Here is a 22,866-nt window from a genome sequence, read left to right as displayed (position 1 = left end):
GCCAAAATGTTCTGCAGGATTCACAAAAAGATGCAAGGGAAGAGGAACAACAACAAAAACCAAAATGCAAGAATTTAACAGGGTGTGTCTTTCAAAAAACCACCTGTAATTTAATTAGCCCAAATACATTTGTTTTAAAAAAAGCCAGCATATTTGAAGAGTCTAATAGTTTTTTGAGTCAGAAGTATTGGCATGGACTATGTTTTATTACAGCAAGGTTCATCTTAGTTTTGCCTTGGGTGTCAGGTTCTTTAGACTGACTGAGTCAACGTAATTCTTGAAATTTCTGAGGCATCTGTGGTTGTTAGGTTGCTGAAAGTGAAAGGACTTTTCACATTACTACAGAATTTTTTTTCCTGCTTGCAAGGTTTCCTTCTGAACTAAAAGTCATATTATGTGGGCTCTACAACAATGCATAGGATTTTGTACAGTAAGCCTGCAACTTACATTTTTCAGTAAGTAAGCCTGCAACTTTTTTTCCTGGACGCCAAGCCCCGCTGAATGTGCACAAGTTAAATGCACATAGGTTGTGGGCTTATTGTAAAGCAGTTTTTCATGGTTGAGAGAACAGAAATGCTCTAGGGAGGAGCAGGACTGTAGTCCTTGCCATATCCAATATACCACAGGTACTATATTACTTTGGCATGATCATTCTGCTTATCCGCTAGCATTGAGTAAAAAGGCCTTCTGGACTGTACCTTTTAAAGATGTAGAGGGGCATTGTTTCTTGTCTGGTATTACAATTTACCTGTTTTATGAAATTATATTCGTTTGGTCAGTGTCATATAGAGCGCAGTATAACACTGGGTCCCCGTCCCCCCAGTATAGTCTTTGCTATGTTTTGCCTTTATCACTTAAATGCTGGCACAGCATGTCTGAAAACTGGACCATATGAGTATTTTCAGTTTCTAACTTTAATTAAGGTTCCCTCTCTTTCTTTTAGACTGTAGAAAACCTGCCGAGGTATTCACTGGCTGGCAAATCTACCCAAAGGTAGGTATTTTTTTGTGTGATGGTCTAAACCCCATCACCGTGCAGTGTAAAAATATTCTATGGATGTCTGATTGATCTGGAACATGTTCCTTATTACAAAGCTCTGATCTCTATGCTACCAAAGAGAGAGAAAGAACTTAATAGATTCCTTCTAAGAATGTATCATGTGAGGATGCAGGTGGGGGATTGCATATTGAACCCTTCAATCCTGTGCATACAATAGAATCATAGAGTTGGAATAGACCACAAGGGCCATCGAGTCCAACCCGCTGCCAAGCAGGAAACACCATCAGAGCACTCCTGACATATGGTTGTCAAGCCTCTGCTTAAAGACCTCCAAAGAAGGAGACTCCACCACACTCCTTGGCAGCAAATTCCACTGTCGAACAGCTCTTACTGTCAGGAAGCTCTTCCTAATGTTTAGGTGGAATCTTCTTTCTTGTAGTTTGGATCCATTGCTCCGTGCCCGCTTCTCTGGAGCAGCAGAAAACAACCTTTCTCCCTCCTCTATGTGACATCCTTTTATATATTTGAATATGGCTATCATATCACTCCTTAACCTCCTCTTCTCCAGGTTAAACATGCCCAGCTCCCTTAGCCATTCCTCATAAGGCATCGTTTCCAGGCCTTTGACCATTTTGGTTGCCCTCCTCTGGACACGTTCCAGTTTGTCAGTGTCCTTCTTGAACTGTGGTGCCCAGAACTGGACACAGTACTCCAGGTGAGGTCTGACCAGAGCAGAATACAGTGGCACTATTACTTCCCTTGATCTAGATGCTATACTCCTATTGATGCAGCCCAGAATTGCATTGGCTTTTTTAGCTGCCGCGTCACACTGTTGGCTCATGTCAAGTTTGTGGTCAACCAAGACTCCTAGATCCTTTTCACATGTACTGCTCTCAAGCCAGGTGTCCCCCATCTTGTATTTGTGCCTCTCATTTTTTTTGCCCAAGTGCAATACTTCACATTTCTCCCTGTTAAAATTCATCTTGTTTGTTTTGGCCCAGTTCTCTAATCTGTCAAGGTCGTTTTGAAGTGTGATCCTGTCCTCTGGGGTGTTAGCCACCCCTCCCAGTTTGGTGTCATCTGCAAATTTGATCAGGATGCTCTTGAGTCCATCATCCAAGTCGTTGATAAAGATGTTGAATAAGACCGGGCCCAAGACAGAACCCTGTGGCACCCCACTAGTCACTCTTCTCCAGGATGAAGAGGAACCATTGATGAGCACCCTTTGGGTTCGGTCAGTCAGCCAGTTACAAATCCACTGAGTGGTAGCATAGTCAAGACCGCATTTTACCAGCTGTGCATGCTTACTCAGAAGTCAGTCCCCCTGTGTTTAGTGGGACATACTATCAGACAAGTGTACCTAGGATTGCATCCTAAATATTCTGCCACATCAAAAAGTCCCTGCCCATAAGTAAGGCACAAGAATGTCTAGCCTAGGCTTCTGCCGGAGGTGCTATTTAGTGTATGTTTGTAAGCATAAGTGCCAACATAAAATCCCCTCATTTGATTTTGCAGTTTCATAACGACCATGCCACGAGCTTCTGAATTTAACAAACAAAAAGAACACACACACTCTCTCTCTGTATAAAATGCTGAACTTATTGTTGACTCAGACTAAGTGTGGGTGGGTTTTGGAATGGGGCACAAACTCCAAAGAATACAAAACTCCCACAGTGAGTTTGCTGATTTATTTATTTATTTATTTATTTACAGATACTTTTGCTTTCAGAGAGACCTTATTTTACTCCCAGCTTCCGTTAAATACATTAAAAAGCTGGGTACGCTGAGTCAAATGCTGTAGCTTGAGTCCAAAACACAGCATTTTGCTCTCTTACCATTTATCAGATTTGGGTGAACAGCTGCCAAGAACGTTTTCCAGCAAAAGGAGCTGGTAGACATTCTGTCAGCTATGAGACAGGATGGATTTGTTCAGGGTTCTGACCTTTTCTTGGTCCAATTTTATGCTGAAGCTTATTTGAGAATACATTAATAAGAATCAGAAGCTCTATTAGAAATACAAACTTGTTGATCTCAACTTAGTATTTTTGGCACAAATTTCAACTGCATTTCTGGTGCACCTGAATCATGTAATCAGACATCCTTTTTTAGGAGGTAGAATGACTCAAGCTGACAGCATCTCATTGTGCAAGATAGGCTTGGATCAGTTTAGCTGCTAGTGTAGCAAATATTTGAATGTGTGAAACATGGCGGTGCTGTGAGTACATTGCTCCCCTGCATTCATTCATTACACCAGGCTGAAGGTTGGAGCAAATTGGAATAATGAAAATACCTTGGGGTACCGTATTTTTCGCCCCATAGGACGCACTTTTTCCCCTCCAAAAATGAAGGGGAAATCTGGGTGCGTCCTATGGGGCGAATGCAGGCTTTCGCTGAAGCCTGGAGAGCGAGAGGGGTCGGTGCGCACCGACCCCTCTCGCTCTCCAGGCTTCAGGAAGCTCTGCGCAACCCCCGGGAAACCGGCTCCGAGGGTTGCGCAGAGCTGCCTGCAGTCCCCGGCTCAGCACAGCTCTGCGCGGCCATCGGGAGTGGGGCGCTAAGTCCCGCCCCACTCCAGACGGCAGGGCAGAGCTGCCTGCAGTCCCGGGATCAGCGCACTTCTCCCCATCGCCAGCCCCACAAGCTCGGGGGACAGCGGGGAGGCAGAGCGTGCCTTCCCACTGTTCCCCGACCTGGTTCTTCCAGCCCCGCACCTGGGGGAGAAATAATTTTTTTTCTCTTTATTTCCCCCCAAAAAAACTAGGTGCGTCCTATGGGGCGCAAAATACGGTATATGTTAAAGTTATACTAGTATCTGTTGGGAATTGGGAGGATCATAGGCTTCCCATTTCCTGGGACCTTGTTTTCCTTTTGATTATTATGTATGCTTTGGAAGCGATTCTGTGGAACATGTATGTGGGTTGCAGATGAGCAGATACTCACCTTGCATTTCTTTGGCAACTTGATATCTGTGTATTGTTCAGTGGAATATTTTCCTCCTATCTAGCGTAGGGGCTTTGTTCCTTTACACGAGGAGGCAGGCACTTGTGCAGTGGTAAGTCGATGGTTCCAAGTTCTTCTGCCATGGTTGTACAACGATTGCAGGAGCACTGTGCTTTATGGAGTGTGCGTGGCTGAAGCTGGAAAATCCCCAGCTTGTTAACAGGCACCTTCTGCAAGTGGCAGAGGGTTGTGTGCTGCAGAGGTCAGCTGGGCATAGAGGCTGGAAACTAAAGTGCAGAACGCTAAGATGAAATTTTACAAAATAAATGGGGGGGGGGGATCACTTTTGACAGAAAGGCAAAACCCAGATATCTGTTGTTACTTTTTGATAAAGCCCCATCCCCTTAAGGTAGACTAGGGGTAAACACTCTATAATAAGCATAATGTCAACTAGAGTGACAGGATGTCAAAATAATAACAAAAATTAAGATATACAACCACTTGATTATATTTTTGCTCTTAATATTTGTTTCTCACTTCCCTCTGGAAGAAAAGCAAAGTGTGTGTGTGATTTTTGACCTGTCATTGAATTTTTAACCAAGTGCATAGACTTCTCAAGGCAACTCGAGGCCCTTTAATGGCGTGTCCTCTCTGTCCTGCTGGCTGGCTTTTGGTCTGCCTGTGGGAAATACAAATAGATACAGATTTTCACACTGGATGAGTTTATTGGGGAGACGTTAGGTTTTTCATTTTGTCATGTTATCAAGCCTCCCAGTATGCAATTCACACATAAGAAGTTGGATAACATGAGAAGAAGACAGGTTTGTGTGGAAAAGGGGTTTGCAGTTAACTGCTGCAGTAAACATTATGCGTTCCTTCCAAAAGGACTTATAAATGTTTCACAAAGAGGTACTGAAAGAGTTGGAGATACTAAATTAGTAAAATACTAATACTGTAACACAAATGTAAAATGTTAATAAGAATTCTGTTGTCTAGATTTTTAAATATCAGTTTAATGCAGAAAATGATTTAAGCATCAAACAACTTTCACATTGCCATTCTCATTGTACTTAGAATGTTCTTACAGGGTTCAGATGTGGGTGCTTGCTTTCCCCTCAAAAACTCCTGCCACCCCCTTTGCCTTTTAAAGGCTCACATTTTATGAAGCCAGGATCCATTCAAGTCCCCTTCTTTCCATCTCTAGAAGTTGTCATCATGAGCAGTTTAAGCCCTCTTCAGACATTGACCCATGTCAGGCCAGTTTCTGAAGGGATTGTGATGCTATTTTTGTAGAAAAAGAGGTGCCAAAATGCCTCCTTCATTCTCTTAGAATGGCAATGGTACCCACCTGAGAGGCGCCAGAACTGAGTTCTGGCAAGTTGTGGTTGGGGGGGAAAGCCTTGAGCATATCCAAATATGGGTCTTCTTTTACCCTCTGTTTTGGTTATCTGTTTACTCTTTTATGGTAAGGCATAAGCAGCCACCCCACAATTGCATGAATAATGTGGGGCCGTGTTTAGACCTCAGACACTGAACTTTGGGAAACCATGTTTCAGATAATCTGCAGATACTGCAACAGCAAGAAGAATTCATGCAGGACAGGATTCAGCCACGCTGTTGCATGTGTGGAATACTGTCTGCTCGTGCAACAGGACTCCCTCCTCCCCATGTGCCTCCCATTCTCCCTCAATCTGCTCTGGAGGGCTGCAAGAGTGGACCTCATTCTGTGTATGCATATCCCACTCGGCTCTGCACTGAATTCCACTCATGTTTCATACATTTCTCAGATGCATGGATGGACTAGAGCAGGGGTCTGCAACCCGTGGCTCCGGAGCCGCATGTGGCTCTTTTACACCTTTGCCGCGGCTCCGGGGCGGATACTAGCGAGGGGAGGAGGCGCATTGTGCGCCCCGACACTCCCCACTGTGGTGGGCACTGTACTGGCTGTGACGTCACATGGGGGTGGTGCGTGCGTTAGTCACGCACCGTCCCGACATCACCTTCCAGCCCGCTGTCAGATTGCGGCTCCGGAGATATATTTGTTTTAAATGTCGCAATGGTTTTGCGGCTCCCAGGTTTTTTTTGCCTTCGGAAATGGTTCCAAGTGGCTCTTTTTGTCTTAAAGGTTGCAGACCCCTGGATTAGAGTATCAAAACATTCTTACTGAAGAACCTTGTAATATATGAAATCTCACAAATCATTATTACCTTGGCTCAGAAGAACCTCTTCTGCTTTGCTGATTATATTATAAATAAAGAAGCAGGTGTGATGTAAGTGTTCTTCTTATTTTTAATGTCCCTATATAACCTTTAAGCTTCAGAATTTGCCAGTCCTTAGAGGCAACTTCAGATTACACACAGAGAGACACAGAATCCAGTAGTCAGGGAAAAACTGTAGTTGCTAATCCCACCGCAGATGCTAATCCCTCCACAGAGATACTTGCCGTGCTGCTAGTTCCATCTGTTCAGGAGGTGTATCAAGGGCTGCCTATGGCATGGCCTTTGGGGTTGTGGCACCAAGTGTCCAGAATTATTCTCCTCTCCCGTAGAGGAGACCCATTTCTCCACTGAAGGTGATAGCGGTTTTATTTTGTCAAGCTGTTGCCGTTAAGAGTAGAAGAATGAACCTGAAATAGCTGTTGGTCTAAGATGACTTTTGAGTGTCTTCAAATTGTACTTTTAATGTATTTTAAAACTAGTGCAGCCCAAGAGGTTATCATCTTGAGAGTGCATTGCAATGTATTTTGCATCCTTCATCGCCTTGGGAGTAGGGCAGGGTTGACTTTCAGAGACATAATGATTGAATATACATCCTGATTTTCATTTAGCTTTCATTGTTTGAGGGAAATGTTGTTGTGCACTGTGGTTTTACAGCATTCGTGGATACCTTGAAAGCAAGCTGATGTTTCAACTTGAAATGTATCACTGTGTTCACAAAATGCACAACTTTATTTATTTGGAGTATATCCCCCACACCCCGCCAAAAAGAAATTTTAAAAATCCTATGGATGGCCATGCTATCATTCTAATATTTCAGTGAAGCTGGATGGTACCATATAATTTGCATTGTCATTTCCCCTTTGAAAGTGGATGCAGAGGTTGAACTGGTATTTAACCTTGGCATGTAGGATTGAGTACCAGTATGTGATATCTCAATATTCACTGAAGTTACTCTGTTGCAAATCAACGAAGCAACATACAGAATGCTAAATTAATGAGTTAATGCAATGACTACTCAACTGGGTTATAATTAACTGAAAATTAAATTGTCAGGTAATTTGAAGTTTTGTGGGGGGTTTTTGGAAAAATTATGTTTTGCCTGTCAGGGACCTCAGAGCAGCTGCCAAGTCTTATAACAGCCAAGGAAGCTGCATTGCACTCTGGTAGTGACTTTCCTCAGGATGCCATAAGCTCCAGAGCTGAGCAGTGATTTGGCCATTAGTCTCTGACTCCTAAATGTAATTCTTTAGCAACTTCGCTTTCCCTCAGGTCACATGGGGAGTCTGTGGTGAAACTCCAAAGCTAATTTTAATCCTTTGTGGCTTAGGGCTGAACAAGGTGTCTTGTGGAAATGTGGTGTAATTCACCTCCCTGAACAATTTTCATTTCTCAGATGAAAAATGGGACATGTGTACGTTTAAGGATGTTAACAGTGTTTTTTGCCTACATTCTGCCACTGGCCTAAGAAAGCTTTCCATCTATCTTGAGCACCCACATTCTCCTGCTGCAGGGCCTGAGCTTCTGCCTTTTCACCCAGCCCAGACTTTGCTGGGGTTGCTCTGGACATGAGCCCTGTAGAAGTACTCTTAAGAGGGAAGCTTGCATGAACGTGGAAAGTCCTCACTATCGAAAGGTCCTGATGATTCTTCGGGAAATCTGAAGTAAACCATGACAGGTCTGGCTTGGATGCCTTTTGAGCTCCTCTTTTCCTTGCATGTAAAGGATACTCCGTGAAACATTTTTAGAAAGTTTTCCCCCCATTATCCCGCTTTGACTTCCAAATATAGTATCATTTGATGAAATGGCTTCTAAAGTTTGAAATAAAGCCACGAAAAGTGGTTTTTTTAGGGCTTCAAATTTTATTCAGCTTCAAGCAAAGAATGAGTCACCTCACACTTTACATTGATTACGTATTTTTCGCTCTATAGGACGCACCGGACAATAGGACGCACCTTGTTTTAGAGGGGGGAAAACAAGAAAAAAAAATCTCCCCCTCTCTGCCCAGCACCCCTTCAGCGAAGCGGCAGGAGGCGCTGTGCAGAGATTGGGAAAATTTCCCCCCTCTTGTTTTCCCCCTCTAAAACAAGGTGCCGTTCAGTCGCCTTCAGGCGGCTACCTTGGAAGCCTGGAGAGCGGAAGGGGTCGGTGCCCACCGACCCCTCTCGCTCTCCAGGCTTCAGGTTCCTTTCGACCTGCTCTTTGGGGCTGGCAGGGGGAAGCCCACCACCAGCCCCAAAGAGCAGGTCGGGGAGCGGGGAAAGGCGTGCAGCGGAGAGGCTCCTGCCATAGCCCCCCGCGCGCTCTCCAGGCTGGAGAGGTGACACGCAGCTATAGAGGCTCCTGCCATCGTCGCGCGTCACCTCCAGCCGGGAGAGGGTCGCGGGGGGCTTGTTTAGCCGCGCGTGCGCTCTCCCGGCTGGAGAGGTGACACGCAGCTATAGAGGCTCCTGCCGTAGTCGCGCGTCACCTCTCCAGCTGGGAGAGGGTCGTAGGGGGCTGCTTTAGCCGCGCGCGCGCTCTCCCGGCTTTAGCCGCGCGCGCGCTCTCCCGGCTGGAGAGGTGGTGCGCGGCTAAAGAGGCTTCTGCCATAGTCGCTCGTCACCTCTCTTGCCGGGAGAGGGTCCCCGGGGGCTTGTTTAGCCGTGCGCGCGCTCTCCCTGCTGGAGAGGTGACACGCAGCTATAGAGGCTCCTGCCATAGCTGCGCGTCACCTCTCCAGCTGGGAGAGGGCCGCGGGGGGCTGCTTTAGCCGCGCGCGTTCTCCTGGCTGGAGAGGTGGTGCGCGGCTAAAGAAACTTCTGCCATAGTCGCGCGTCACCTCTCCAGCCGGGAGAGGGTCTCAGGGGGCTTGTTTAGCTAAAGAAGCCCCCCGCAACCCTCTCCCGGCTGGAGAAGTGGTGTGCGGCTAAAGAGGCTCCTGCCATAGCCGCGCACCACCTCTCCAGCCGGGAGAGGGTCACGGGGCTATGGCTTCTTCGCTCCATAGGACGCACACACATTTCCCCTTCATTTTTGAAGGGGAAAAAATGCGTCCTATAGAGCGAAAAATACGGTAGTTATTTGTGGGGAATCAACTTTAATCCCAGAGGCTAAGAGTGAAGGGTTGGTGTTTTTATTTTGTAAAGCTGTTCTTGACTGGTTGAGAGCCTTCATTTTCTTTATCATGGGACCTAGCTGAGGATTGCTCATGCAACAAGCACTCAGTGAAGGCTGTTTCCCCTTCAGCTAGATTTCCCCCTGGGCATTCTTGTGCAGAAAATGATCTGAATACATAAGAAAATTTCAACTCAAAATACAGATGCTGGTAAGAGGCTCTAGATGTAAGCATAAAGAAGGATGAAGAATAATAAATCACTTGGACTTCCGGTGGAGCGCGATCTCGCCGCAAGTGGGGATTTTACCGCAAGGAAAATCCCGGGCTATTTCAGAGGAATAGGGGTGCTACAGGGCACGGTAGCCCCCTAAAATACCTCTGGTGGGTGTCCAGAAGGTCAGGTCCCCGGCGGTACCAGAAGCGGTTCGCCCGGCCGTCAGGTAGCTTCAAAAAGAAGTGAAGAGAACGGCGGAGCAGATCAGCGGGTCGAGGGAAGCCATTATCTACCTCCGAATAGCGAAGCCCCGAGCTTGCAGAGGAAGCGCCTCACTCTCAAATTAAAGAAATCCGGCTCCAGATTAATTATAAATTTGAAGTCTGAAAACAACAAGGAGGCTCCGGAGAGAAAGAAATTTATACGGAGTTCAGCTGTCAGCCAAAATCAGCTCAGACGCAGCGCTGCACGCAGAGCGGAAAAAGGAAAGTGAGTTGCTCTAGCGGCTACTGTTTCTTTTCCCCCACTAACTCTTCTAAAAAGTAACTTTTTAAGAAGATATACTATATTAAGGACAATACTAAAGCAAATAGGGGAAACAGAAAAGCAACTTTTTGTTTAAAATTTGAAGTCTTTGATGTAACGGAGGAGGCAAATAGTGGAAGGAAGCGGTTCTCTACTTTCACTTTTAAAGAACAAAGGACAGTGAAACGAAAGGGAAGCCTTCGACTCCATTGACAACTTTTAAGCATAGTTAACAGCCAGAGGATGTATTAATGAACAAGCACATTTTGGATTGGCCTTATTTGTTGCTTTAATTTATTTTCTTTTTTCCTTTTGAATCTTTGCCATAAAGAAAGAAAAAGTATGTAAGAGACTTCAACTAATTAGGACATTTTCACAATTTTTATAACTTTTATAACTACGCCACACCAACACGGATTTAGGACCTTTAGTGGTTGGAATGAGATGGTACAACTTGGTTTTTTTTCTACTCCTTCACTGATCAAATTTGCAGATGACACCAAACTGGGAGGGGTGGCTAACACCCCAGAGGACAGGATCACACTTCAAAACGACCTTGACAGATTAGAAAACTGGGCCAAAACAAACAAGATGAATTTTAACAGGGAGAAATGTAAAGTATTGCACTTGGGCAAAAAAAATGAGAGGCACAAATACAAGATGGGTGACACCTGGCTTGAGAGCAGTACATGTGAAAAGGATCTAGGAGTCTTGGTTGACCACAAACTTGACATGAGCCAACAGTGTGACGCGGCAGCTAAAAAAGCCAATGCAATTCTGGGCCTCATCAATAGGAGTATAGCATCTAGATCAAGGGAAGTAATAGTGCCACTGTATTCTGCTCTGGTCAGACCTCACCTGGAGTACTGTGTCCAGTTCTGGGCACCACAATTCAAGAAGGACACTGACAAACTGGAACGTGTCCAGAGGAGGGCAACCAAAATGGTCAAAGGCCTGGAAACGATGCCTTATGAGGAACGGCTAAGGGAGCTGGGCATGTTTAGCCTGGAGAAGAGGAGGTTAAGGGGTGATATGATAGCCATGTTCAAATATATAAAAGGATGTCACATAGAGGAGGGAGAAAGGTTGTTTTCTGCTGCTCCGGAGAAGCGAACACGGAGCAATGGATCCAAACTACAAGAAAGAAGATTCCACCTAAACATTAGGAAGAACTTCCTGACAGTGAGAGCTGTTCGACAGTGGAATTTGCTGCCAAGGAGTGTGGTGGAGTCTCCTACTTTGGAGGTCTTTAAGCAGAGGCTTGACAACCATATGTCAGGAGTGCTCTGATGGTGTTTCCTGCTTGGCAGGGGGTTGGACTCGATGGCCCTTGTGGTCTCTTCCAACTCTATGATTCTATGATTCTATGGACATTGAAAGCTGGATATAAAATTGGACGTAAATTGGATAATAAGGATTTACAACTGTTTTGTCTTCTTCCATCTGTGGGATTGAGTTTTGGATTTTATTTTCTTATATTTTCACGCCATTTATACTTCTCCTGAATTTTTATGGTGAAAACTGGATACAAAATTGGATATAAATCTGACAATAAGGGTTTAACTACTTTGTCTTCTTCATCTACGGGATGGTTCTTATTTTTTTTCTACTTTAATATCTACGTTCTCCGGTCTTGAAAGAAGAGGGATCTAAGTCAAATTAAGTTTATCTTTTTGGAGATTGCTTTAGGCTCCCTGTTGAATTATCGTAGAAGAATTTAAATTTGGAGGGATTTATCTGAAATAGAATTTGAGCTCAAAGACATAATTTGCAGAACAAAATAATCCAAAAGGAGGAATAGCCTGATTGGTGGCAAGAAGACGAATCTGCATTGACATTTGGTCATATATACAACTTAAGGACTGTTAATTATTTTAAAAGTTATAAATTAGAAAATTGGGTAAATTTAAAATTCGAAGATTGGATTGATAAATATTGACTGCTCTATTGGACAAATATTTAATAATACTGGAGGGTTCTACGGTATTTTGAAGAGGTGTCAATTTTGTTATAGGAGACTGGTGGACATAAAATATTATTGTGTAAGAATTTTTTTGTTGGGCTAGTTAGATTAAAATGTCGAATCCACCAAAGAAAGGGATGGATGGGGGGACACCAACAGAAAGGAAAGGGTCTAAGCAAGAAGCAGATTTCAAAGCAGAGATTTTAAGAATGTTTGCAGAAATTAAACAGAGTGAAAAAAATTTGGAGTCAAAATTAGAGCAGGTTGATAACAAGATTGGAAAAATGGATAAAAAAATTGATGAAACAGTCAATGAGTTGAAAGGGCAAATAAAAGACGTGTCTAGGAGAACGCAATCTTTAGAAGAGGGGATGAAGAAGACAAGATTGGAAATGAAAGATGTCAAACGGGAGGAGGAAAAGATTAAAGTAGAGATGATGGAACTGAGTAAAGCGCAAGAAGAGATGAAGGATGTAATAGCCATGAATGAATTGAGGCAGAGGGAGGTGAATCTGAGGTTTAGAGCCGTGCCAGAGACACAAGGAGAAAATATTAAAGAGAAATTGATAGCAGAATTAGCACAATGGATGGAACTACCAGTAGAAGAAATGGCAAAAACAGTGCAAAATGCATTTAGAATGAGAGTAAGAACAGCCAAAGCAAGAAGATTTGCAGGAGATTGTTTGATCACATTTAAAGATAGAGAAATGAGAATTATGATTCTACAAAAGAACAGAGAAAAGAGATTTCATAATCATTTTCAAAGATATACCAATCAGATTACTCAAACGAAGAGACCCATATAAACCATTGGTACAGACTCTGAAGAAAAACAACATTGAATTTAGATGGGAGTTCGCGGAAGGAATCTCTTTTGCGTATAGAAGCAAGAGGCACAGATTGACTGGGAAATTTCTGAGAAAATATAAGGCATTAAGAGCAGAAAAGGATGAAACCAAAGGAGCAGACGGAGGAGCACCAGGGGGGTCAGAACCAGAGGAAGAAGAGGGAGAGAATGGAAAGAAAACAGAAGAGGAAGAAGAAGGAGAAGAAGAAGAAACAGCTAAATTATAGAAAAATAAATAAAATTTATTTAAAATCAGGACATCATGGCGTTAAAAATTCGGAATTGAAACATCAATGGGATGAATGATAAAAAAGAGGAATAACATTGAACAATTTCTAAAAAAGAAAAATTTAGATATCATTTGTTTACAAGAGACACGTGGCAAGAAGACACAAAAAATACTGATTAACAAAAGACTAGGAAATGAATTTATATCTTCAGACAAGGAGAAAAAAAGAGGAGTGGTCATGTATATAAAAAACAAATTGAAGCTCAACAAATCTTTAAAGATGAAGAAGGAAGGATAATAGTGGTTCGGATCAAATGGCAAGGAGAAAACTTGATTATAGTCGGGATCTATGCACCTAATGGTAATAAGACTGAGTTCTTTAAAACTTTGGAAGAAAAACTATTTGAACACATGGATCAGAAAATTATAATAATGGGTGATATGAATGGAGTGGTCTCACTAGAAATGGATAGACTTAGAGAGGGAACAAGTAAAAAAGGGAAACTACCCAAATCCTTTTCCTCAATGATAAAGAATTGTAACTTGATAGATATTTGGCGACTCAGACACCCATTGGACAAACAGTTTACTTACTACTCAGAACCGAACCAGTCAATGCCAAGGATAGATCAGATTTGGATGCTGAATGAATTGACTCCAAGAACCCAGCAAATAGAAATCCAACCGAAAGTGATTTCAGATCATAGGCCAATAAAATTCAAATTAAAAGGTTTTGAGGAAAGAACTTTCAGATGGAAAATGAATGACTATCTCTTAGATGATCAGAAAATTATAGAAAAAGCACAAAAGAGGTTAACAGAATACTTTGTTGACAATTGCAACAAGGGTACAAGGATAAATGTGGTTTGGGATGCAAGCAAGGCAGTGATGAGAGCATTTTTCATCCAGCAGAATTCAATTAAGAACAAAAATAGAGAAAAAGGTAAAAAAGAAATTTTGAAGCAGATAACGGACAATGATCAAAAATTAATTAAGCAACCAAACAGCCGAAAAATAAAAGAAAATATTAAAGTTCTTCAAACTCAATTTGCAATGATAATAAATAGAGAAGTGGAATGGAATATCAAAAAACTAAGACAGAGAAGCTTCAAATTTGCGAACAAATCAGGAAAATGGCTTGCATGGCAAATAAAAAAAAAAAAAGAGCAGAATACAATAAACAAAATTATAGTGGAAGGAGAAGAGATAGTCAATCCAAAGGAAATCAGAAAGGGATTCTTGGACTACCACAGAAAATTATATAAAAATAGAGAAAGAAACAATTTGAGGAAAATAGAGAGATTTTTGAAGGAGAAAGAGGTGCAGAAGATCCCGACAGATAAAAAAGAACAGTTGAATGCCCCAATAGAAATTGAGGAGATAAAAGAAGCAATAAAAGATTTAAAGAGGGGAAAGGCTCCAGGCCCAGATGGATTCACCGCAAGCTATTATAAAGAAATGAAATCTGTCTTGATGACACCACTGAAATAAGTAATGAATAACATTTTAAGGGAAAGAGACATTCTGGAAACATGGAAAGAAGCATATATTGCATTTATTCCAAAACAGGATTCGGACTTAACACAAGTTAAAAATTATAGGCCGATTTCACTGCTAAACACAGATTATAAAATATTCGCAGGGATCCTTGCGAAAAGAATTAAAAGCATACTATTAGAAATTATTCATAAGGATCAGGCAGGTTTCCTTCCAGGCAGGCAGATGAAGGATAATATAAGGAATATAATCAATATTGTGGAATATCTGTCTGCCAGGAATGAGAAACAAGCCATAATGATGTTTGTGGATGCAGAAAAGGCCTTTGACAACATAACATGGGACTTTATGTTGAAAAATTTAGAACATATGGATGTTGGTAAATAATTCTTTAACGGAATAAAGGCAATTTACACAGAACAAAAAGCCAAACTGATTATGAACAATGTAATTACAGAAGAAGTAAATATATCAAAAGGAACAAGACAGGGATGTCCACTTTCACCATTATTATTTATAACGGTCCTAGAAGTCCTTTTAAATTCGATTAGACAAAATGGAAAAATAAAAGGAGTGACAATTGGTCAAAATGAATACAAAATCAAAGCGTTTGCTGATGATTTGGTAATAACGATAGAAGATCAAAATAAGTACTGCAAAAGAAGTACTGGAGGAAATAGAACAGTTTGGAGGAGTGGCAGGGTTTAGACTAAACAAGAAGAAAACGAAAATGATCGCGAAAAATATGGACCAAGGTGCAATAGAAATAATGTAACAGCAAACAGAGATAGAGGTGGTTAAAAAGGTGAAATATTTAGGAATATGGTTAACCTTTAAAAATATAGACCTATTTAAGAACAACTATGAACCGGTGTGGAATGGAATAAGAAAGGACTTGGAGGTGTGGGGAAGAATGAAACTGTCCTTTTGGGGCAGAATATCTACAATTAAGATGAATGTGCTTCCAAGGATGTTATTTTTATTTCAGGCTATCCCCATAATTAAGGGGAACAGATTTTCAAAGAGTGGCAAAGAGCGATTTCAATATATATCTGGCAGGGCAAAAAGCCGAGAATTCAATTTAAGTTACTAACAGATGTGAGAGAAAGAGGAGGCTTTGCCCTGCCCGATTTGAAATTATACTATGAGGCATCATGCCTTTGCTGGTTGAAAGAATGGATAAAATTAGAAAATAAGGAATTGCTAGACCTAGAGGGGTTCGATAACAGATTTGGATGGCATGCGTACCTATGGTGTGAGAAGAAGAAAATCCATAAAGGGTTTGAGAACCACATCTTCCAAGGTCCTTTAATTGAAGTTTGGGATAGGTATAAAAACCTATTAGAACCTAGAGTACCACACTGGTTATCACCATTAGAAGTTATGAGTGTAAGGAAAATCAATATGAGAGGTAACTGGATCACATATGGCCAACTGATATTCAAAGAAAGAGGAAAATGGAAAATGAAACCATATGAACAAGTTAAAGAACATGTATATGACTGGTTGCATTATTTTCAAATAAATGAAATGTTTAGGAAAGACATTAAAGAATGTGGTTATGCAGACAAAGATTCAAAATTTCAGATAGAAATAATAAATAATGACTCTAAAATTTTATCTAAAATGTATAAGTTGTTGTTAGAATGGAATTTGAAGGATGAGTAAGTTAAATCGGTAATGATACATTGGGCCAGAGATTTTGGTTATAACATACAATTTGAAGATTGGGAAAGATTATGGAAGGAGAATTTAAAATTTACAGCATGTATGACGTTAAAAGAAAATGTTATGAAAATGTTTTATAGATGGTATATAACACCGGTAAAATTAGTGGAAATGTATAAGACATGTAATAAGTGTTGGAAATGTAAAGATAAAGAAGGTTCTTTTTACCATATGTGGTGGGAATGTAAGAAAGTGAAAGGCTTCTGGGAAATGGTATACAATGAATTGAAGAAGATACTAAAATATACATTTATAAAGAAACCAGAGGCCTTTCTGTTAGGAATTTTAGGAAATGAGATAAAGAGAAAGGACTGTAAATTTTTTCAATATGCAGTGACAGCTGCAAGAGTGTTACTGGCTCAGAAATGGAAACAACAAGAAATACCGACGATGGGAGAATGGAGAATGAAGCTGTTAGACTATGCTGAGTTGGATAAATTGACTGGGAAGATTAGATATTTAAGAGACCAAAAGTTCATCGAGGACTGGGGAAAATTTGTGGAATATCTGAAAAGTATTAGTGAGGGACAGATAACGCTAGAGGGATTTAAAGTAGCACTGTGAAATCTGAGAAGTATTGTTAAAAGGGAATAGAAAAGGAAAGGTTTAAATAATGACAATATAAACTTAAGGAATGCGTAACTTAAATAATGACTATGGATGATTTACGGAAAAGCTGAAGGAAGTCCAGAAAAGAAATACTTTGTGAAAAATTGGATGTGAAATTATTGTGTGTGGTTTTTTTTGTTGTAAATTAATAAAAATTATATATATATAAAAGAAAAAGAATAATAATAAATCACTTTTCTGCCCTTTCAATACTAAAAGGTCCCAAAACATTTTCTATCAGTTTCTTGTGCTGTCATTTACATATTATTCTTACTTAAGAGAAGAAAGAGAGAGAGTTTTATTTATAAAGTTAGAATAAATAAAATCACAGCATCTAAATATAGATTATTAAAGTAGCACCAAGGATTTAGTAAGCTTAGAAGGATGGTGTGGTGTTAATTAGCTGTGAAACTAATGGAGGGTTAGTAGCAGTGAATATTGTGGCTGTTAGTCTTGCACTTTGACTGAAGCTGGACAGGGGGTGCTCTTCCTTAGGGAAAAACTTTTCCTTCCTAATTTTGGCTAATGCTCTTTGCCTTACACTCTGTGAGTTGATGGGCCTTGATCAGGTGGGAGGGAACTTAGGGGTATGCTGTACCTGCCACAGCAGCACCAAGTAGGTCCTCCCAGGAGACGCCTAGCTGTCCTCCTAAAGTGAAGAATCCAAGGAATTTCAAGGGTTACCAGGAAACAAAAAGTCCTGAAAAGAATGGTGATACTTACCACAGAAGTTTTTTGCATGTCCTTTCCATTGTGTCAGCGAAGGGCAAAGTCAGGTGCCCTACCATTGTGGGGCTTGGATTTTAGCACTCCCCCGTCAGATCGATATTAAATATCACTATTCCCAGAACTTGGCATGCTTCCTGAGTGATGTGGCTCGTAGAACTGGACTGGTCAGCAGAGAGTTTCCTTCAAACGAGTAAACAAAACAAACATTTTATCTACCTTTGGAGAGCACCGTTGATGAATGCTTTACAGCCCAATTTTGGTAATAGTATTTAATATGCATTAGGTACTACTGAGGACAAAACGAAAACCCCTCCCAAAGGGGATGATAAAATAATCACATTTTTTCGAATTCAGATACTCTGTTAATTTATATCTAGATACCCTCAATTAAGTTTCCAAACTACAGGTAACAGATTACTTTCCCCTGAGGAGATGGTTAATTATATACTACACATAGTATGTAATTAAAGGATGAGTTCTACCCCCGGTGCAAGATTAAAGACTGTATACTGATAAGCAAAGCATTTGATTTTATGTGTATTTGTGATCATTCCACATTAAAAAGATACACAATGACATTCATTCTTTTGAAGGAAACTAGTTAGTCAAGATTTTATCAGGAAGTAGCATATTTGTAACCTGAAAGATGAATAAATCCTTCTCACAGCCATGAAACTGCTACCTGAGGAGTTAAGGACAGATGACCGATTTAAGAATCAAGGACAGAACATCCTTTGTAGAATTAAGTACTTAAGCTTTGGATTTGCTTCAATGGAGCACTTTTGAGGAACAGAGTCTCAGAATTTTTAGGCAGATTTTCTAATGGTGAAATTTGCAGAGCAAAGCTCTGCCTATTAAGAGCTGGTGTTTCACTATTGCTCCACCTTGTCAGCACTGTCTCAATTTGATCTGACGGGCAAGAGAGTAACAAACTTTGCAGGCTAATAATGTTTAACAGGAGATAACAGAAATTGAACTAGAACTCCTCAGCTAAGGTGGGTTTTCAAAAACTCTTTGTGACTCCTGGAGATGTGACTCCTGGAGATGTTCCCATGAAAAAAGAAAGCAGAGAGAGAAAGATAATGTTTGAGTAGACCCCAAGGTAAAACAATATCAAGCACATTATATTTGCATGGAAAAACTTTATCCACAGGATAATTTTGCCCTATGTCCTCAGCGTCTATAGGTGGATCTTATTTACTTCAAAAGAGATAAGATTTTTTTTAAAATGATACACTGAATCAGAATCTCTTGCAGTCATGTGAAAGTATATTTAGGGGTAGAGGTGTGTGGTTTACAGCAGAGATGAGTGCCACAGCCCCATGGTCACCTTTGACTGGACTTAACCATCCAGGGGTCCTATACCTTTACAGCAGTCAGCCTCCATAATAAGAGTATTATAAGAAAATAGAGCACTTTCCAGTTTACTAGATTTTTGTATTTCCCTTGCCAAAGAACCCAGTACAATTTGAATCACATCCACTCCTATTTTATTTGTATATTAATTAAAATACAATTTATCTCCTTAAAAAAAAAGACTCCCACAGTGGCTAGCAATCAAGTTAAAATCCACAATAAAACATCAAGATACATAAAACAGTAAACAGAAAAGAGAAGAAACCATGAGAAGATCAGCACAGCAAGTAAAGTATCATCAGATCAGTTGACTTCGAGGTCAACAGTTTCGTTAACCACCAAACTGGTCTGAACATGGCTTAACTGGATGGTGGAAGGTCAGTAATGTTGGGGGCAAGGAGACCATTACACAATTGTGGCTCTATGACCCAAAAAAGTCCCATCTTACTTGCTGTATCTCAGATGATGGAGGAAACAGAGAAGGGCTTCAATTACATGTTCAGATCAGTACTTGTGCATGAAGATGGTCCTTGAGATATCATAGTTCTACACCGGTTAGGGTACTCAGAGATTAAACCTGGACTTTGAATTGAGCCTGGAAGCCAGTGGGTAACCAATGAAACAAGACTGGATAAAAGTGGCGGGAGGTGCCTCTTGCTGGAGTCCCGTAGAAAGCATAGGCACATATGAAGTATATTATCAGAGTCAGCGAAAGCAAAATTGTGTAGGAATTGTGGCATCAAGTATTTTATTATTTACAGCAAAAGAAACAAAAGAAACGCATTTTGCGTGAGCTCCTTCTCACACATCCTCTCTAGTCCTTAGCTGGACAGAGAGCAAAAGCGGAAGTTTGTCAGCTTGACTTCCACTCACCCACACAGTGATAAGAAATGAAATCACCTGATCACGTGACCCTCTGCAACAGTGGCAGTGGAAAATACTAACAAAAAGTTCTCCATACACCTTGTCCTGGTCCATACTGACTTCAGCATAACTATACATCATTGGAAAATTCATATACAGCACGTTACAGCTGCCCCAGCTGGATGCGACTGAGGCAGGGCTGGCTAACTTGTGACCTTCTAGATGTTGTTGAACTCCCACCAGACCCAACAAGCATGGCCAATGGCCAGGGACGATGGGAGCTGTAGTTCAGCAACATCTGGAGGGCCATAGGTTCCGCTCCCTGTACTATGTATGGAATGAATGAGAGTGGCCGGTCCATTTTTTCAAGGTAAGTTTTGAGCAGGTGAACCAACCTAAGTTGCTAAGAGGCCCTCTATACATCTTATATGAGCTTCTGGATGCAGTGATGGATCCTGGAGCACACACAAGCTCTGACCCTGATTTTTATGGTGCAATACCATCCCAAACAGGTTGGACACCCTAAAACCTATTAGTGTTCCTTCTGTTTTCCTTCATATTTTGTAAAAAAAAAACAAAAAACAGAACACCTTTTGAAAGAGTTAACAAAGATATCTTGGAGATACGTGTGCGACATTCAGTGTAACATTTTCTGGCTTCAAACCATTGGGAATAAGCATGATACAACCTTTCTCCATGAGTGTGTCCATTCAGGTGTTAAATACAGTAAATAGAATAAAAATTAATTTCCCTGCAGTTGCTGCACAGTATGTTGCACATACTGTCACTGAGTCATCCACTAAAATTTCTGGTTCCTTTTTCTGAAAGGTTCCCTCCCCTGCTGCCAAATTTTCATCAGTTTAAATTTGCGTCCGTTGACTTCTGTTAAATCCTGTGGATGCAGAAGCAAAAAATGTGTTTGGGGGGAACAAAAGGGAGAGGTAGAGTAGGCAACATATTAGAACTAGTATTCTGTCCATTGCTTCTATCACTGATTGATTGTGTCTCTCACAGTTTTCACAAAATGCCCCAGAGTCTCCCATGAGGAAAAAAAAGATACAATCTGCTGCATGATACTGAATTTACTCTTACTACTGAAGAAATGTGCAAGCTTTTCTCTTAAACAAAGTTGATGTTTGCTCCCTTTTAAGAAAGAGGTCTATATCTCCTGAATGTGAGAAATAGCAATGTATCAAACAAGAAAGTAGCCAGACTTTTAAATTAGTGCTGATAATTAACATTTAATGTATCTTCCTGGGTTTTCTTGTTCTTCAACTTCTTATTTGTTGGAGGGCAGAGGAACCAAGACTAATGCAGTAACAATGGTCTGTAATTACACAGCATGTGGTCCCTCTAGGATGCTTCTCCACCATGGGATTTATTAGCTGTCTCACTTGCATAAATAACAAGATGTAAATTATCCCCCAGTGTTAGTAATGGCACTCTGTAATTGTAGAAGAGCCAATTACATGGTGAAAATAATGCAGTGAAAAGGTGTAATGCAGCTTAATCTTATTCAGGTTTACTCAGAGGTAAGGCCCCACCAGCACCATACATTTAAAGTAGTATTACGGCATTTTGAATCCTGAGAAGTGAAATTTGTTAAGCGTGCTGAGAGTTGTTAGGAGGCCCCTATTCCCCTTGCAGAGCTACAGTTTCTAGCATGGTTTAAGAGTCAATCCCTCTTCCCAGGAAACTGGAAATTGTAGTTCTGTGTGGGGAACTCACCTTTTAGCATCCTTAACAAACAGCAGTTCCCATGATTCTTTGGCCATGAGTGTTTAATCTGGGATGATACTGTGTAACTGAGTAGTGCAGACAGTGCCTAAATTTTATTGTGTCCCCAACAAAATGCTACACATTGCGCACACTCCAAGAGCCAGCTGCCAGGAAAAGGTAATTGCTACCCCTTATTCTGGTGAATTCCCAGCAGTGATGTATGGAAGTGAGAGTTGGACCATAAAGAAGACTGATCGCTGAAGAAGAAGAGGAGGAGGAGGAGGAGTTGGATTTGATATCCCGCTTTATCACTACCCAAAGGAGTCTCAAAGAGGCTAACATTCTCCTTTCCCTTCCTCCCCCACAACAAACACTCTGTGAGGTGAGTGGGGCTGAGAGACTTCAGAGAAGTGTGACTGACCCAAGATCACCCAACAGTTGCATGTGGAGGAGCGGAGACGTGAACCCGGTTCACCAGATTATGAGTCTACCGCTCTTAACCACACAGGCTCCCCATTGGATTGATCCTTTTGAATTATGGTGCTGGAGGAGACTCTTGAGAGTCACATGGACTGCAAGAAGATCAAACCTATCCATTCTTAAGGAAATCATCCCTGAGTGCTCACTGGAAGGACAGATCCTGAAGCTGAGGCTCCAAGACTTTGGCCATCTCATGAGAAGAGAAGACTCCCTGGAAAAGACCCTGTTGTTGGGAAAGATTGAGGGCACAAGGAGAAGGGGACGACAGAGGACGAGATGGTTGGACGGTGTTCTCGAAGCTACCAGCATGAGCTTGACCAAACTGCAGGAGGCAGTGGAAGACAGGAGTGCCTGGTGTGCTCTGGTTCATGGGGTCACGAAGAGTCGGACACGACTAAACGACTAAACAACAACAACATGCCTGTGCATTCTGTTGAATACTGTTGCTAATTTCTGTATTTCTGTTCTGTACTGAGACAGATTCAAGGAGTGGCAATAGCATGGGACAATGGACAGGATAATTCCATTGGCCAACATTCCAGCCCACAACCTGTAGCACAATCCTTAAAGCTCTTTTAAATGGAGAGGTTTTCTTTTTAAAAAAGTTTTCCAAAATTCCTTCCTCTCTGCTTTTCAGTTATGATTGCCTGGGCAGTTGATATCTTCCTAATTCTTATTGTTTCCCAAGCCTACAGATTTGCTTTTCATTCATAGTGCCCATGTAAAATTCTTACAAACCTGCTTGTTAAATAGCTCCTAAATCAGCATCTTATGTGGAAAGGAAATTATGTTTGTCTAGTGCACTTATAACCCCCCACCCCGCCTTCAAGTCTCAGCTAGGAACTTCATGCTCT

General features: G+C 41.3%; 1 protein-coding gene across 19 annotated transcripts in view; it reads left to right on the top strand.

The window, feature by feature from the left end:
* The first annotated feature begins 941 nt into the window (after window positions 1-941).
* The window catches only part of MAP2 (microtubule associated protein 2), a 241,669-nt gene continuing 219,744 nt past the window's right edge, over window positions 942-22,866 (top strand). For 18 of the 19 annotated variants that reach the window (XM_083471736.1, XM_083471722.1, XM_083471734.1 and 15 more), the window contains exon 1: window positions 942-993. The gene's annotated coding sequence lies outside the window, so the exon portion shown is untranslated. The remainder of the gene's footprint in view (window positions 994-22,866) is intronic. The other variant, XM_083471721.1, reaches the window with a different exon arrangement.

Source organism: Podarcis liolepis (assembly GCF_965112155.1).
Source record: "Podarcis liolepis genome assembly, chromosome: 1".
Classification (NCBI taxonomy): domain Eukaryota; kingdom Metazoa; phylum Chordata; class Lepidosauria; order Squamata; family Lacertidae; genus Podarcis; species Podarcis liolepis.
Note: the sequence above shows the minus strand (reverse complement) of the source record. Positions and strands in the feature narration are given on the sequence as shown.